A 14,832-nucleotide genomic window follows, 5' to 3' on the forward strand; every position below is an offset into this window, starting at 1 on the left:
GATGGGGTTAATAATAAATCTCCCAAGAGTTATTATTAAGGTGAAATTAGATAATTCATAAAACAATTACTGCAATAGTTTGCATAGTAAACACTCAGTTAAAGATTACCTGTTTGTATAAGTAGAGGTTAAATATTAATGTTTGATCTTCTCGACTATAAGTAGGAAATTAGGGTCCAGATGGAGCTGAATGAAAAAAGTACTTTTCTACTTTCTTACCAAGTGTGCTAACTTGTTAACATCAGTAATTTTGTATGGTGAAGGGATAAATAAGAAGAGCACTATGCTCCTTGATTTACATTAATATTAAATGTAATGGTCATATTAAGAACAGTATTCTTTTTTGTTTGCCAACTTCTGTATGCTGAACTTTAAATAGCAAAAATAATGACTTTCTATATCACAATTTTAAACAATGAAAATATTCATACAATTGAAAAATATGTTACAGGTTGAGTTCAGGGAAAATGATTGGTTCCTAGGTACCGACAACTTAGAGAAAGTCTTTAGTCATTTACATGTGAAATCACTCTAGAAACAAACTACACTTTAAAAAATGTTACTGCTGGATCATTTCATTAAACAAAAAGGCAATTTTTCCTGGAGTACAGGTTAGCAGCTATTCTACATTCCTTTCAAATGTACTTAACTTTGCCTCATCATTCCTTTTGCTGCAATTTCTTTAGATGTTCCTCTGTATCAGGGACTTCACACATTGCTTTGTAACTGAGAGAGGAGTCTTTTTGAGACCTTCTTGGCAGTGAGCCAGGGCAAATTCTGGATTGCTTAGATTATCTCACCACTTTTCAGGGTGAAAAAACCTAGGTTAAAATCAGAGATTTTTTTCTCAAAGTCTAGATTTCACATTTTTAAATATTCTGTTTTCCTTTATGATTTTTAACTTAAATGTATCATTTTATTTTCCTTATATGTAGACATGTTCAGCTGCAATTGATATTAAATAACTTCAACTTGGACTTTACTCCTTTAGAGTCAAAGAATTTTAGGTGTTTCTTTTCAGCTTCTGTTATGTAAATCTTACCATTACACAACTTGGTATTGGAACTAAAATTAATATTCAGTAATATGAGATGTTTAATACTCCACTACTTTCTTACATCTTGCCTATGTTCACATTTAGTCAAACAACAACAAATGTTACTTTAGAAAAACCTAAATTTCTATAGAATCAGCTCGACTTTGGTGAATCCTAGTAGACTAAAGCATACAAAGGCACTAATTCTTTTTGGGTGCAATTCAGTTTTTTCCTTGTTGAGACATTACTTCAACTTCTACATGCCGTGTCAACCATAGAGAAAAGTAAATGTAGGACTGTAATCAAAAGTGCCATTTCAGACAAGCACTCTTAATGAACTACGTATTCTTAAATTTGAAAGATAATTAAGCAAACATTTTGTTTATTCCAGATTCACCAAATGATTTAGTGTTTCTATAATTTGCTTAATGACAAAATGAAAGATAAAGTGGTCACAAGGCCAAGCAAATAGTCTGTGTTCAATAAATGCTACCTATTATCACCATTATTATTATGACAGGCTATAAGACAATGCAGACAGTAAGCATAAGTGTATAGATGTTCTGGAAGGGAAAATCAATTCATATAATTTCAAGCAGCACTGTTTTCAATTATAAATAGATTGCATTCTCTTATGATGTAATACTAAAAAATCTTATGAATCTTACGACGTTCAAGACACAAAGTCCATTTGATAGATTTTTTAAATCTAATATCATGCAGCAAAAGGAGAAAAGAAATTTTAATCGATCTGTTCTTTAATCAGAATATAATCATGGGAGAAGAACTGTGATTCTCTTCTAATGAGTCAATTGTCATTTTCATTATACTTATTTATTTATAAATTTTCAGATTTGCCTTTTCCCCCGGAATACATCAGGATCTCTAATGTAGCTCTATTTGAATAAAGAAAAAGGAAAAGACATTGTTAGCAGTCACTATCAGTACGTTAAGATACTGAAAAATTATTTTATAAGTTAATGCTCTTCTTGTATATTTAATATACGAAAAGAATAAAAGGTGACAAAATTTACATCAAAATCACATATGTAGATTCAGCTCTACATAAGAAAGTTGTATAGTTCCTGTGGTATCTTGATTATCTTTAGGATAAGCACAGATCTATACAGATGATTACATTACAATGATCGAATCAGATTTCAAAAAGGCAATAAAGTGAATACTGCTTTCTAGAATGCAAGACCGCCCAGAACTAGACTTTCTCATAGTTGGATAGAAAACTGCTGTACACTTAACCTCAAATCCAAACAATAGCCATCCTGTTCTCTATATTTCTGACTTCCATGACATTTCTATTTCTCTCCTCCTTCCTTTCTCCCTCCCTTCAATACCCTCCCTTCTCTAAGTTTTATAGCATGAAAGGTAATAGGACCCCACCAGTTGCTGGACTCTAACAAACTGCCTGTATTCACTGATGGCTTTAGGCTTATGTCCTTTTTCCATGACTTGAACTTTGTCCTTTTCATAGAACAAAGATGCTATTTAAAGTAGTCAATGTTTGGGTCTATATGATGCCAAAATATTTTGACTAAATGATGATCACATCTAGATATTTGTAAATATTGGAAAGTTCATCAAGGTCCCAAAATTTTGAGATTCTGTATTTCATCACTCCCTAGATTATTATTACATTTCCAAAAACAAAATAAGGGCTGAAAGGAAAGGTTGCACTATAAAAACAAAACAACAAAACAAGTGCTATTTACTATCATTATCATTTCATACTTAATCAGCAAAAAGTTTAGAAAGGACCAAAAAAACACAAATAAAGAATAATTTTTAGAGATTAATAAAGTTATATTGTGGGAAAATTCACCTTATTTTTCTGACTTTAGTTTGTTCATCGAGGACTAGTTTTTTAACCTTCTTACATGGAAGTGTAAGAGGACATGAATAAAAACCAGTAGACAGTAGAGAAAATACAAAGGAAATAAGTTTTCAGTGCCTATTATGTGCCAAAAAAACTGCTGAATGATTTATTAGTATATTTATGTAAGGCCCACAACAACGATTTGAGGTGGAAATTTTCATTTCCATATTTTCTCATGAAGAAATTGACTCAGATAGATATTGGGAATATCCTAGGTCATAAAGCTTGTGAGATACAGAGTCAAGATTCTAATTCCTGACACCAGAGGCCAGGCTCTGTCCTCCTCTGCACTACCTCTAAGGCGGCAGAATTTTTGAGAATACTAAGAAATGATCATTGAAAAGAAAAAGTGAGAAATATAAGAATATGCTTTGGAGAACACTAAGAACTGATTGTTGAGAAGTTTGGTTACCTCGTACTATCACATAATTCACCTTAGTTAAGAGTTTCTTAAATATTTATATTATTTTATTTGCTCTGTACTTGGTCTTTTTATACAATAATAGCTCTGTGTATAATCTTATCCACAACTATGGCTTTCGTCACTAGCAGTATTTTGACATGTCTCATATGTATGTCTTCAAAGACAGATTTTCCCCCCAAAAGCCAAACAAAGGCTTACTAGTAACCTCTATTTACATATTGCACAAGTATCTCAGAGTCTGCAGGAATTGATCAGAACTCACTCCCTTTTCTTTTTTCCATTTACATCATCACCTTTCTGTACATTTTTAAATTGGTTGCAAGTATCACTCATCCAAAGAATTGTACAAACCAGAGCCTCTTCATCATCCAGAGACCCATTCCATCACTTCAGTTTTGTTCAACACTATAATTTCTCCTGTAACTTGCTTTTGCTTATATCCTCACTGCCACTCTCATAGTTCAATTCCTTATAATTTCTTCCCTTGATTATTCTAATTATCTTCTAATAGAACTTCCTTTCTAGGTTTATACCAACAAGCCATGTTATGCACTGCCTCCAGAATAATCTTTCTACAAAACAAATATCCCAGGTATGATGTAATTAGTAACTAAAATGTAACGAATCACAAACCTTCCATCCATAAATGCTTTATTACATAAACAAGCTGTAGGAGTCTATATGGCTATAAAATTACTGGAAAATGTCCATAAAAAGCAGAAGTACAGCTAAAGTACAAAAGTAGCAGCAACATCATAACAAACACTTATATGCCAAGTACTGTTCTAATAACACACACATGCTCAATATTTATTGTGTGTGCATTATCCTTCTACTAAAGGAAATCACTGTAGGTAAACTACAGTGAAAGCAGGAGTAGAAGATGTGAACACCAGACTACTCCACAGTGTCTTTGATGGAGTTTCACAAGACACACACCAATCGCCAAAATACGAAAGAATATATTTTCCTAGAAGAAAATATATTAAAAAATGTGAAGCTTGTTTTCAAGTCAAAACAACAATTGTATACTCCAACAGTGAGAGAGTGAACTCCTCCAGCTCGCTCACTCACTGTCAGGAGATAAAAAGTTGACCAAAATGCAATTGAAAAGCATAGGAAAGAGGAACTGACAAAGAAGAGAGAGGATTGAGTCTTGTTGCCAAAGTTCCAAACTAAGTAATAACAAAATCAAATTTTCATTGAAAGAGATGAAATTGATTGGGAATAAGAATAAAAGATAGGAAATAAAACCTAAAAATAAACGTATCTGCAGACTGAAATGTCACCATCTGCCAGGAAAATCTAATCTTACAGAGGATCAGTTATGGAACTTCCTAAATAAAGGAAGAATATATTTGGAATCCATTAATAAAAACCCAGTCACCTATTGAAGGCAAGTTATCAGGTGGGCTTCATCCTTATTGAAAGCAAGATTATTTGCCAGAAAACAAAACAGGAATTTGTGCAAATACCCAACTGAAAACATATGTGACTCAATAAGTTTATACCCAGCAAGAAAGAGAGGCAATATCAGACATTCGGAAACTTGCAAGGTTTAAGGATACAGACCACCCATCATTTCAAGAAACTACAGCAATAACAACTTCTTAGTAATATATTCATTCAAACAAGGAATGGATCAAACTTCAAAGCACAGATATTACATCACTTGCCTCTTTAAAACCTGCCTAGAAATTTCCAACGTATCATTTGAGCCCTTTGTATGTTCCACACGTTTTTGGGCTCGTTCACCAGTAGATTGTGTGTATGTACCTATATATAACGATTTATAAATATATATATTTACACACACACACATGCATGGGTAGAATTGTTTCCAGTTACCTCAATGGTCTGCTATCTATAGTTACCACAGCTTAGAATGTGGTCTATCTCCCAATGGTTTCCGAGTTCACTTACCGTGTGAACCTACTCAGATTTCAGGATCTAGGTTACGCCTCTTCTGTGAATTCTCCAGCCTCCTAAGGGACAGTATATCATGCCTTCCTTTGTGAAACAGTACCATGTAATAATGTAGGTTAATCACCGCTTTATCTTTTTGGCTCCCTTTCTAGAGTTAAAATATGCTGCTTTTACCTATATTTGTATTCCTAATCCTAGAACCTTTTCCTGGTATATATCTCGTCTTGGCACATAGAAGCAAGTGTCTCAATAAATAGTATTTGAAACACCTTTTAAAAAAAAAGGCAGCAAAAACTCAGAAAAAGTAAATATAATAACATCTAGGAATAAGTAAATGTTGTGATATGTATTATATGTCAGATTATAGACTAGATTTTCTAATTATATATTACATTCAAATAACCAATAAAATTATGCCATCTAAACCCTAAATTATTTATAATGTGGCTATAAAATGGCTATTTTAACATATTCTATGTGCTAAGCACTACTATAGTCATTTTATATATAATAATCATATGAATAAAGTTTTTCAGAGTTTGGTTTAGTAACATTAAACATAGATATTATTGCAATAGCAATAGTTTATTGCTACAGTTTATAGCAATAGTTTAACTGGTCCCCTATCTTCAATTTCTCTCAATTTTAACATATTGTTCAAGGCATTATTATAAAAATTGACCAGAGCCAATTTCAAAAATGTAATGTTTTTATTTTTAAAAAAAGCACCTACACCCACCACTATTACCTTTGCTCAGTCTCCCTAATAAAAGTCACAGTCCCTAATCTTCCTTTGCTACCTTGTTCTATGCCTATAAGTTCCCACAACTCTATCAGAAATGGCCACTTTACTCTTCAGACTAAATCTAGCCTCCCCCCTCTTGCTTCTAGTTTATTTCCCATGTTCTCATGCTTCAAGGTAGAGTTAGAAGCCATCTCTCCTATGAAAGCCTTAAGAATTAGTAGGTATCACTCCCTCCTCTGATGCCTCACACACTTTGACCATTACACACACGAATGCATTAACTGCATGCCATTTATCTGCATGGGCATTAGACTATGTGTTTAGTTCTTTTAGATATAAAGTTACCACAGTGGCATATGGGCCTAATTATCTGTAGAGGAAATGATTAACTAGATAATTAATTATTGAATTTGAGATCTACTTCAGATTGTAGTCTGATTGCCTCCATTTGCAAAAGAGCATGAGTGACTCTACCATTAACAGTTGCAGAGACCAGGTTTAAATTCAGGTCTCCTAGCTCTCAGTTCAATCCTCTTTCTAAATAAATCTCTAAAAAATTGTAACTTTAATTTTTTCTCCTTATTTTTGCTGCCTGATAGCTGATGGCAGTAAGTTTAGGGCACAGGCATATAATCAAAAAAAAAAGTTGGAAACAATTTACAAAATAACTAATGCATAATGTTAATTTTTACTTCTTGGAAGAATAACAATGAAAGTTTAAATGTCATCATTATATAAATCAACTAAATGTTTCAATGTGGACAAAAATTATTAATACAAACATATATTATAACTGATCACTCATTTCTGTGCAAGATGATTAGTCAGTAAAAATTTAGAATTGAAATGTAGATACTTCTTTTACAATTCAAATCAGTTTAATTTGGTGCTTTAAGTGATGGGCTAGTGATCTAGGATTAAAATTTGTTTCTAGATTCTGTCTTTTGTTTTATTTGTAAGGCTCCTTTACAGGCAGGTTTCCATCATCAGTGAGTTCACCAGCAACTGTGCATTAATTGCCTATGAGTGGTAAGCACTGTATCATTAGCAAAGTAAAAAAAAAAGGACGCTTATCTGATTAACATAATTGAAAGTTTGATTTTTCAGGCAGTCTTGGTCATTCCATTTACATACACCACAGCATATGTTTCAGTGTGTTCTTCAAATAACTAGCATTTCCCCACATGACTAAAAGAAAGCAAACTTTTTCTGATACTTACAAATTGAATATTTCATTTCTCCAGTAACAAAACTGTGTAAAATATACACATATGGAGAATTAAATAGTTATAAACCACTTAGTCACCCATTATGTGTTGCATATGCTCACTATAAGAATTTTTTTTAAACTGCTTAAGAATGATTTATTTGAATTGCCTTAATGCTGAGCAAATGACCTTTTATTGAATAAATAAATTGAGTATTTTATCAGTATTTTTCCATTATTTCCATCCCAAAACACATTTATGGGAGCAAAAAAAGTTTTCCTTAATCACTGACAAAAACTGGTATGTCCAAGAGTGAACTTACTAGAGAACATATGTAATTCAGTGTTTGTGGGTGTCCCTTTGTAACTGAGACAAGAATCTATTTAATTCTTAGAGCTGTGAGGGAGAGAGAAGGTCACAAGGAAGTCCAGGAGATGATGTGAATATTCCCAAGGATAAATCAAGTAACCAAATCCAAGAGGCAGCTGTGTGTGGCTGGGGATACGAATTACCTAAACCCCAGATTTGGCTGACAAAGGTGTTTACTGTATGTTTACTGAATGAATGAATAGATGGATTTCCAATTAGGTGGATAAAATGGATATGTTTATCATGTAAAATAGTGCATATGGGTTAGATAACTCATAATTTATCCTGCTGCCCTTACTACTCCTAGTCTCTTCATTCTCTAAACTATTAGTATCTGAGTGCCACAAACAAATGCAATTTAAGTTTGTCAGTTGAAAAATAGAAGTTGTTCACCTGAGATGTTTTTTTTAATTGTCATTTCTGGGGGATGTGGGGAGGGCGGGCATTCACTTGGCATGTCCCACCTCTATAACTAGAATGTCCCACCTCTATAACTAGAATTTTGATCATGAAGGCTTCAGGCTTACTTATAAAAGGATTTTGTTTGAATCAGATTTCCCTACAGAGGGGTAGGAGGGAGATGAGAGAGGATGGTGTTGAAAACCAATGAACTCAAAGAGTCTCTAGATGAAACCACACAATGTGTTCTGGGGATATTCTAATCTTAGTGACAATAATATCCTATTTATGATGGAACTCCTCAAGTATTTTTCCCCTAATAATGTATTTAATTTTGAAGTGAGCACATTTCAGCAATGATAAGCAATGGAAGTCAGATGCCCTAATGAAATTAGTTCATAACAATTCATTGACATTTTATAATTTTTCTACATACACAAATGAAAAGGGGGTAAATAGGATTATTATATAGATAATTTGGGAAAAATTAAGTTTTCCTATATTCTTCTCTGCCAAAATAATTTTTTTGTAAAGTTATCTGATAGTACTACTTCTAAAATTAATTTTGTATACAAACAAAATAATTTAAGAATTTTACCTTATACAGAAAATGAGACAAGTTTAAATTATTCTATTCTCTTTTCCAAAAACATTCCACTGTAAATGTATTCCAAGACTGGGTCGTGTTTAGAACTGTTCTGGGATTGAAATTAAATATACTGTGAGCCAGGTTTGGTTTAAGAGCCCAAAGGACAACTAAGTGATTCCCTAGGATGAAGCTAAAAATCCAGCTTGTTTTGTGGAAAATCCTTGCTCTCCCAGGGCCCATTAAATCAAGCACATCTCTGGACTGGACAGGACAGCAGACACTGAAGATTCTCTAGACCAATACAAGACACAGAGACGTTTATCCCCACAAGACAAACATCTAATTCAGAAATAGATTTACTTCTTTTTCAAGAGTAGGCAAAAAAAAAAAAAAACAGCTTAAGTTCTTTTTAAACTTTCTTCTATACTTCATCAGGAAATGTGGCTGTTTTCCTCTTAAAAAAACAGCAAAAGAAAAACCAAAACAAAGCACTAATAACAATGTTAGAATGATAAGTAATAAACCTTGTTTAGAGCGAAACATGACCTCCCTTTAATCCCTGCTGGCCACAATACACACTCAAAATTAGACACTCCCATTAGTCTGAATGCAGAGAACAATAGGGGTAAAATTTGCCTTTAGACCTGCAGGGAGAGAAAGTGTGTGTTAGTGCTATTCAGTCCTAATAAAACCCTCGGAGTAGTTCAATGTGAGCAACTAGAGTCCTTTACATTATCTAAGGTCACTGATATCTTAATACTTTCATTTTCCTGATACTTGTTTATTTTGCATGTAAATAGTTAATAGATTATCTTTGTAGATCATGTCTTTATAACAATATTGTTATCACTAAACTTTGGATTAAATAATAGAAAGTAATTTTATATACTTAAAATTGGAACATGTTTATTTTTTCAAAGACACATACTTTAACTTTCTATTCAAACTAATCAATTGTTATGAAAAGAGCAACTTATGAACTTCCACCTCACAAAACTTGCTTTAGAAGTTGAGGTTATGTATTTGGCTGTGTCCCTAAGCAGCAATGCATTTTAAACAAGATTTTAAAAATTTATTTTAATTTTATATTAATGTTGTAAGGGTGTTATTTAAAACAGGCGTTTGTTTCTTATTAAGTTAAATGCCACTACTGATAAAACTCAAAAAGTGGTAGAAACTAGTATAATTACAAAATTGAGAAAGATTTTCTAATTTTTCCCAATATAACTGTTGCCTTACCATTTCTAAGTACTCAATAAGAAGAAATTACTTCTCCTTAAAAAAAACCAAGAAATTAGTTTAAAAGTTCATAGTTGAGTTTGTTTGATGACCATAATGACTTCCACCTCATTTAGTAAATCAGAATCTAAAAAATGCTACACTCAGCCCTCTTGATAGGCTCTGGAGTTTATCAGCCCTGCTTTGACACTTCATTAGCTGTCAAGAACCACTAAGTGATATTATGAAAGTCTTGATTCAGGTAGTTGAAAATGCTCTTATTGCAAAAGGAGCAATTAACAGACTAAGTCAAAAGAGGATCTATCAGGAAAGGCACATCATCCACATCCCGTACAGTTGGTTATCATCCTTGCAGACATCAAAGAAAGAGAGAGCGTTTGAACTATCAGCAGTTGACTTGTAACATTCAGAAAAAGTACACACATTGATTTAATATACATTACAGCAGAATTATCACTGACCTTAGAACTCTTACCTTATACTCATGTGAGGACAAAATGGGGATTAAAAAAATGCCTATTTTCTTCCCAAAAGAAAGACCATAAAAAATAAAAACGCGCATGTTTTAATCTCTGCTTAAATGGATTCTTATACTTGGCCTTATACTGTTTTTGTGGCCCATCTTTTCTTAAATGTATTTTTTGTTAATTAATTAATTCTATCATGAACTTCCTCTTTAAATACTCTAGTTGAGGTTCAAAATAATACTGTAGTGAAATTTAATTTTAATCATAAAGTCTTTTATTTTCTTTCTACCTTCTACTATATTTCTTATGATTAGTAAACAGAAAACTAAACAGGAAAAGCATGTGGCTATAAAATCTTAAGTATCCCAGACAAAAGTTAGAAAATATTTTCTGTGACACTTACTTGACATTATCTATATATTAAGAACTGTTGATCCTGTCTCTTTGCCTAATGAAAGCAAACATACATGTAGATGAATGAATGAATGAATGATGCTATACAGGTATATTTCTATAAAACAAGATTCTTCTGATGCTTCATGGAATAAAGGATTCCATGAGAAAACGAGTTTGAGAGAATACTACATATATCATTATATTATACTTCAAATTAAGACATTGAAGACTTTTGGAGGTAAGGAAATTTGCTTAAGGAAACTATTAAACCCAATGTTTACCTACCTTGTATGACACTGAGTCTCTTTTTCCTTTTAATACAAAAGCCTTCTTTTTCAAGGAATATTCAGGGAGATGCTATCATATTAATGGCAGAAATTGATTTTTAAAAATATAACATGAATAAATAATGGGATGTTAAAATATTTGGGAAGAAGTTTGGTGGGAATTTTCTTGAAATCACAGACATTATCTACCTAGGCTAAGTATTCTGAAAACTGAGTACAGACCAATTCCTTTCTTTGTGCACTAGTGTTGTCTTCAATTCCTTTAATTATTGGAGGGTAACAGTATTGTAATAACAATACCCCATGTTTTCGGTAGATTCCTTAGTATAATTTTAACTTGTAAAAAAATATACATTTCCAAATTTTAAAAAAAGGATCTATTTAATTAGAACACTGAGAAAGGCCATAAAATTAGTGAAACACATACTTAACAAATATTTAATATCGAATTCAGCCAAAACTGATTAATAGCCATTGTCTGAATAAAAAATTTGGATGATTTCCCAGAATTTAAATCATACGTCTAGAATTGAAAAATAAAACAAAGTCACTTTGTTTCAAGAGACCATTTTTTTGTTTTTGCTTCTTGGTTTTAAAATATATCTATACCTGTACATTTCAGCCAACTCATTTTTTTGTAAAATGGTACATTTTGTAAAAACATTGTATGTATTGTAATATATATCAGGCACATATATATATGTCAATTCTCTGATATATATAATCGGCCTTAGAGCAAGAAAGGCGTCCATATGTCGTGGTGGGGGGGTGGGGAGCCTTCCTGGGGGTGGCTCAGTGGGTGAGGGTAGCTGCTCTCGTGTATTCAGGCCAGAGGGGTCCTCACGGCCATCCACAGGGCTGTAGCCACAGGCCGGCGTGTAGCCATTAGCTGACATCTCTGTCTTGTGATGCTTTTCTGTGTGAGCAGAATCTGAGGTGGGGCCTTGACCAGGCATTTTGATGAGTGATGACAAATTCTGGGCACATATGTAGCCATTCCTCCCTCCTGCACCCACGGCAGACACAGCTAATTGATCACTGCATTCAGGATCCTCCTGCCAGGCAGGCCTTTCTGAAGGATGACCATCATCCCTTCCAGCCAGGTGGGGAAGTGAGCCCCGTGGGCAGCATGAGCTGATAGCCAGGCCCCCAAGCTAAGAGGACAGTGCCCGCTCTCAAAGAAAGGGAGGGGTCCGGTCAGGCCTAAAACTCACATTTGGGTGATACTTCCTGCCCAGCTCCTGCTCTCGGCCCCTTCAGACACAGACCAAATTCTGGGACCCGTAATCATAACTATTCGGGTGCTAGCTGGCTTCCTTGAAATGCCCTTTAAACAGAGCGTTGCTCCTGGCACGAGAAGGCTCTGCTGTACAAAACCCCCAGTGAGGCTTGCACAGGGCGAAGCTTCCAAATCCCTAAGCACTTTGTCAGCACCTACTGTATGCCCAACCTGGCATCTCCACAGCCGGGCCCCAGGGCAACCTACCCGTTTCCCTTCCGCGCATCCTGTGCAGTGGCTTTGCCGGTCCTGTGAGTCAGGGATCTCCTCCAGGCCAGGCCCTGGAGCCATGGGTACAGCATGACGACGCATGGAGCCCCACCTGGGTCCAGCTGCGGAGGCTGAATTATCTACCAGTAAATGGCCCGGGGCTCTCTGACGGCGTCCTCTCGTCCCCAGAAAGAGACCCACGCCAGTACAGAGACTAACCTACTTTCTTTTCCCCACACCACAATCCGTCAGCCTATGCCCACTGCTGTACCAGTTTAACAGAAACGTAGGCAGACGCCACAGAAGCAAAACCGCAGAACCTGCCGTAGCCAAACAGGGCCAAGATGGCGACAGTCAGCCGCCCTGAACCGGTTCCAGTCTGACCACGAGGGCCGCGCCTGCGCAGACGAGACCCAAAGGATTAGAAAGTTTCCTTTGCTTCCTTACCACCCTGAGACCTCCGCTCAAATGGGGGGCCTGCACTTTTCTAGGCACAATTAGTGCCTGCCATGTGCAGAGGACTGCACATACTCCAGCTATTTCTGTAAGTCTCCACCCCTTTCCGCAATTCTGATGGCATACCCTCCCCTTAAAGGTTTCCCGCCTCCATCCCCTCCATCTTTCTCCCTTCTCATACCTTGATCAACAAATAAAATTTCTGCTCTGCCGAACCTGGTCTCCTTCAATTGGCGTGAGTGGCACCAGGCAAGGAAAGGAGCCAGCTGGCATCCATCCAATCCCTGGGGGTTGGTGTACGGTCAGCCACTCAAGATGACTGTTCTCTTGCTCTTTGTACATCCACTCTGGACCAGTCCCTGCTTCATCTGCACCCTACTCACATGAACGTGCCTGCCCCATGCCCTTTAGGCCAGAACAGCTCCACCTGCTAGTTTATTAAAGGGAAACATCTGCGCTTGTGATGCTCGTTAACCCGAGGGGCTGTGAGGGGCGTGCCCCAGCTCCTGGTTTCCCTGGTAACTGATGAGCCAACCTGATGTCAATTCCCTCTGTAAATGGTAGCCTCCTCCCGCTGGTAGAGAAGACTGCAGATATGTCCTGCCTGCCCTCTGCTGTAAATGGTGGAGTGTCCCTCCAGAACGTCTTTTGCTTAAGCTTCCCCTGTCCAATAAATTGATGTCTCTGTCACTGTCTCTGGGTTTCTTCTTCGGTCTGGAGGCGGGGCAACTACAGGCTTGCAGGCCTGTGGGGTGCGGCCCAGCAGTCGGTAACTATCTTCGCTATAGGAAACACAACTTACAAGGATCTGAAACTAGGGGGGAGGAGTAATGTTTTTGTTTTTAGACATTATTTTTTGTTAAAATGATAATATATCCCTGTAAATATATTAAAACAATAAGAGTGGTATTTAAAAAAGGAGGGGTAGGGTGAGCGTGGGTGGGGTGTGCTGAGATTCAGAGAATGGTGGAATCAAGCCCAACTCCCCTACTCCCATAGTTGGGAAGACACTTCTCAGTGGAAGTCAAATATGATCTTGGGGGATCTCTGAAGTTCTACAGAGCTCTCAGGGGAAAAAAACCTACACTTTTTTAAAACTAAGTGGACATAATAATAGAAAATGTTTATTCACCTAATAAGAGGGATTCAAAATACTCAAAGCAAAAATTGACAGAACTACACAAAGAAATATTTTTATATTCAGAGATATCAACAATCCTTTTCAAATAATTGATAGAATATATATATATATCAGCAACGATACAGAAAACTGAAATGACATTGTCAACCACTTTGACCTAGCTGACATTTGTAGAACCCTCCACCAAACAAGAATACAATATACATTCATTTCAAGTAAACATGAAACACAAGATAGCCCCCATCCTGGGCCATAAATCATGTCTCAATAAATGTAAATAATTCAAGTCATAAAGTATATACTCTGACTGAAATGTATTTTTTTTCTGTTATTGATTTATTTCAAGGAAAATTATACTTTCGTGCTGAAGCAGCAAATCTGAAAGGCTTGAGTCCAAACATCCACCTCTCTTGGAGAGTTGTGGAATCCTTAAAATGACAGTAGCTAGTTTAATTCCACTTGTGTGTAAGACATTACATTTTACTAAAGCAGCTGTTTTTCATGGAATATGTCCAGGTTTTCTCCTCAGGATATAAACCAGTGACCTCATACTTCCAACTCAAGACCTATCTATCAACACACTTTCCCATGCAACATTTTCCTTCTGCAGGATTCTTCCTATGGTTGGATCAGCATATCCAAGGCTACAAAAAATAGTGTCGCTCTTAATTAGACTCAAATGTTCTCAATTCCCGTTAGATTTTCATAGCTTTTTTTTTTTTTTAAGTTACTCCAAAGTTTCTGGGAGAATCTGAATATATTTTAGCTTT

The 14,832-nt window shown here is 35.6% G+C and overlaps 1 protein-coding gene across 1 annotated transcript in view; it reads right to left on the reverse strand.

Moving 5' to 3' along the window:
- The window catches only part of SEMA3A (semaphorin 3A), a 232,672-nt gene that overhangs the window by 173,893 nt on the left and 43,947 nt on the right, over positions 1-14,832 (reverse strand). The gene's annotated exons all lie outside the window — the stretch shown is intronic.

The sequence above is a fragment of the Delphinus delphis genome, chromosome 9 (assembly GCF_949987515.2).
Source record: "Delphinus delphis chromosome 9, mDelDel1.2, whole genome shotgun sequence".
Lineage (NCBI taxonomy): Eukaryota > Metazoa > Chordata > Mammalia > Artiodactyla > Delphinidae > Delphinus > Delphinus delphis.